At 45.4% G+C, this 2,500-nt stretch overlaps 10 non-coding genes across 10 annotated transcripts; 3 read left to right on the top strand and 7 right to left on the bottom strand.

Annotated features, from left to right (window-relative positions):
• Positions 1-72: 72 nt before the first annotated feature.
• On the bottom strand, positions 73-145 carry TRNAM-CAU (transfer RNA methionine (anticodon CAU)). The gene has a single exon. It is a non-coding gene; the product is annotated as a tRNA-Met (tRNA).
• A 154-nt stretch (positions 146-299) lies between these two features.
• TRNAE-UUC (transfer RNA glutamic acid (anticodon UUC)) lies at positions 300-371 on the top strand. The gene has a single exon. It is a non-coding gene; the product is annotated as a tRNA-Glu (tRNA).
• Positions 372-586: 215 nt separating this feature from the next.
• On the top strand, positions 587-658 carry TRNAE-CUC (transfer RNA glutamic acid (anticodon CUC)). Its single transcript has one exon. It is a non-coding gene; the product is annotated as a tRNA-Glu (tRNA).
• Positions 659-784: 126 nt separating this feature from the next.
• On the bottom strand, positions 785-856 carry TRNAH-GUG (transfer RNA histidin (anticodon GUG)). Its single transcript has one exon. It is a non-coding gene; the product is annotated as a tRNA-His (tRNA).
• Positions 857-864: 8 nt separating this feature from the next.
• On the bottom strand, positions 865-937 carry TRNAR-ACG (transfer RNA arginine (anticodon ACG)). The gene has a single exon. It is a non-coding gene; the product is annotated as a tRNA-Arg (tRNA).
• A 218-nt stretch (positions 938-1,155) lies between these two features.
• Positions 1,156-1,228, bottom strand: TRNAM-CAU (transfer RNA methionine (anticodon CAU)). The gene has a single exon. It is a non-coding gene; the product is annotated as a tRNA-Met (tRNA).
• Positions 1,229-1,665: 437 nt separating this feature from the next.
• TRNAE-CUC (transfer RNA glutamic acid (anticodon CUC)) lies at positions 1,666-1,737 on the top strand. The gene has a single exon. It is a non-coding gene; the product is annotated as a tRNA-Glu (tRNA).
• A 126-nt stretch (positions 1,738-1,863) lies between these two features.
• TRNAH-GUG (transfer RNA histidin (anticodon GUG)) lies at positions 1,864-1,935 on the bottom strand. The gene has a single exon. It is a non-coding gene; the product is annotated as a tRNA-His (tRNA).
• An 8-nt stretch (positions 1,936-1,943) lies between these two features.
• On the bottom strand, positions 1,944-2,016 carry TRNAR-ACG (transfer RNA arginine (anticodon ACG)). Its single transcript has one exon. It is a non-coding gene; the product is annotated as a tRNA-Arg (tRNA).
• Positions 2,017-2,234: 218 nt separating this feature from the next.
• On the bottom strand, positions 2,235-2,307 carry TRNAM-CAU (transfer RNA methionine (anticodon CAU)). The gene has a single exon. It is a non-coding gene; the product is annotated as a tRNA-Met (tRNA).
• Positions 2,308-2,500: the final 193 nt, after the last annotated feature.

Raw genomic sequence — 2,500 nt, 5'->3', positions numbered from 1 at the left:
CGTTTCGGTATTGAATGGCAAAGAGCAGTGCCTATCCAGTTAAGGCGGAGGGAAAAAACATGGATAGATCCATGCCCCGTGTGAGGATCGAACTCACGACCTTCAGATTATGAGACTGACGCGCTACCTACTGCGCTAACGAGGCATCTTGCATGTGATTGGTTGTTGCCGTCCAGAGATAAGATGGAATTCTGTAAGCACAAAACTTCTTTTTTTTTTTTTTTTTTTTTTTTTTTAATATGTACATGTATATATCTACATATATTGGAAAGTTTAAAGCAAGCTGTGAAAGCAACTTTTCCCATATGGTCTAGCGGTTAGGATTCCTGGTTTTCACCCAGGCGGCCCGGGTTCGACTCCCGGTATGGGAATGAGTGTTTTGCTAAGCTTGTGCCTGCATTCAAAGGCCTGCACCTTTCTTGCAGAATTAAGCGGCTTAGTTTGCAGATGCTCTTGGCAGCCAAAAATGCTGCGCTAACGAGGCCACTTGCAAGTGGTTGTTGATGCCATCCATGCTTAAAAATGAGTTTTCAAATCATGAAACTGATTTTTTTTCTACTTATTACTGAAAAAGGGTCTCAGCGGTTCCCATATGGTCTAGCGGTTAGGATTCCTGGTTCTCACCCAGGCGGCCCGGGTTCGACTCCCGGTATGGGAATGAGCATTTTCCTAAGCTTGCAACTACATCGAAAGACCCTCTGAATTAAGATAGCGCTCAAAAAGTTCATAAAAGTATCATTCAGGCTTGCCGTCTACAAGAGCACCTTTGCTTTTTCATCAAGAATGCCGTGACCCGGATTCGAACCGGGGTTGCTGCGGCCACAACGCAGAGTACTAACCACTATACGATCACGGCGACATTCACGAGCCAGGTAGGAGTCGAACCTACAATCTTCTGATCCGTAGTCAGACGCGTTATCCATTGCGCCACTGGCCCTGTGTGAGAGGTTGCCACTAATCATGCTCCCCATTTTGGACTTTTGCTACGCTCGCAGCCATATTCAAATACCTCAACACGGTTGCTTTTAGCCCCTAGCCAAAACCCTTCTGCCTTGTTTGCTACCTTTCCATATTATCCAGTATCGTTTCGGTATTGAATGGCAAAGAGCAGTGCCTATCCAGTTAAGGCGGAGGGAAAAAACAAGGATAGATCCATGCCCCGTGTGAGGATCGAACTCACGACCTTCAGATTATGAGACTGACGCGCTACCTACTGCGCTAACGAGGCATCTTGCATGTGATTGGTTGTTGCCGTCCAGAGATAAGATGGAATTCTGTAAGCACAAAACTTCTTTTTTTTTTTTTTTTTTTTTTTAATATGTACATGTATATATCTACATATATTGGAAAGTTTAAAGCAAGCTGTGAAAGCAACTTTTCTCATATGGTCTAGCGGTTAGGATTCCTGGTTTTCACCCAGGCGGCCCGGGTTCGACTCCCGGTATGGGAATGAGTGTTTTGCTAAGCTTGTGCCTGCATTCAAAGGCCTGCACCTTTCTTGCAGAATTAAGCGGCTTAGTTTGCAGATGCTCTTGGCAGCCAAAAATGCTGCGCTAACGAGGCCACTTGCAAGTGGTTGTTGATGCCATCCATGCTTAAAAATGAGTTTTCAAATCATGAAACTGATTTTTTTTCTACTTATTACTGAAAAAGGGTCTCAGCGGTTCCCATATGGTCTAGCGGTTAGGATTCCTGGTTCTCACCCAGGCGGCCCGGGTTCGACTCCCGGTATGGGAATGAGCATTTTCCTAAGCTTGCAACTACATCGAAAGACCCTCTGAATTAAGATAGCGCTCAAAAAGTTCATAAAAGTATCATTCAGGCTTGCCGTCTACAAGAGCACCTTTGCTTTTTCATCAAGAATGCCGTGACCCGGATTCGAACCGGGGTTGCTGCGGCCACAACGCAGAGTACTAACCACTATACGATCACGGCGACATTCACGAGCCAGGTAGGAGTCGAACCTACAATCTTCTGATCCGTAGTCAGACGCGTTATCCATTGCGCCACTGGCCCTGTGTGAGAAGTTGCCACTAATCATGCTCCCCATTTTGGACTTTTGCTACGCTCGCAGCCATATTCAAAGACCTCAACACGGTTGCTTTTAGCCCCTATCCAAAACCCTTCTGCCTTGTTTGCTACCTTTCCATATTATCCAGTATCGTTTCGGTATTGAATGGCAAAGAGCAGTGCCTATCCAGTTAAGGCGGAGGGAAAAAACAAGGATAGATCCATGCCCCGTGTGAGGATCGAACTCACGACCTTCAGATTATGAGACTGACGCGCTACCTACTGCGCTAACGAGGCATCTTGCGTGTGATTGGTTGTTGCCGTCCAGAGATAAGATGGAATTCTGTAAGCACAAAACTTCTTTTTTTTTTTTTTTAATATGTACATGTATATATCTACATATATTGGAAAGTTTAAAGCAAGCTGTGAAAGCAACTTTTCCCATATGGTCTAGCGGTTAGGATTCCTGGTTTTCACCCAGGCGGCCTGG

The sequence above is a fragment of the Eleutherodactylus coqui genome, chromosome 2 (genome assembly GCF_035609145.1).
Source record: "Eleutherodactylus coqui strain aEleCoq1 chromosome 2, aEleCoq1.hap1, whole genome shotgun sequence".
Taxonomy (NCBI): domain Eukaryota; kingdom Metazoa; phylum Chordata; class Amphibia; order Anura; family Eleutherodactylidae; genus Eleutherodactylus; species Eleutherodactylus coqui.
Note: the sequence above shows the minus strand (reverse complement) of the source record. Positions and strands in the feature narration are given on the sequence as shown.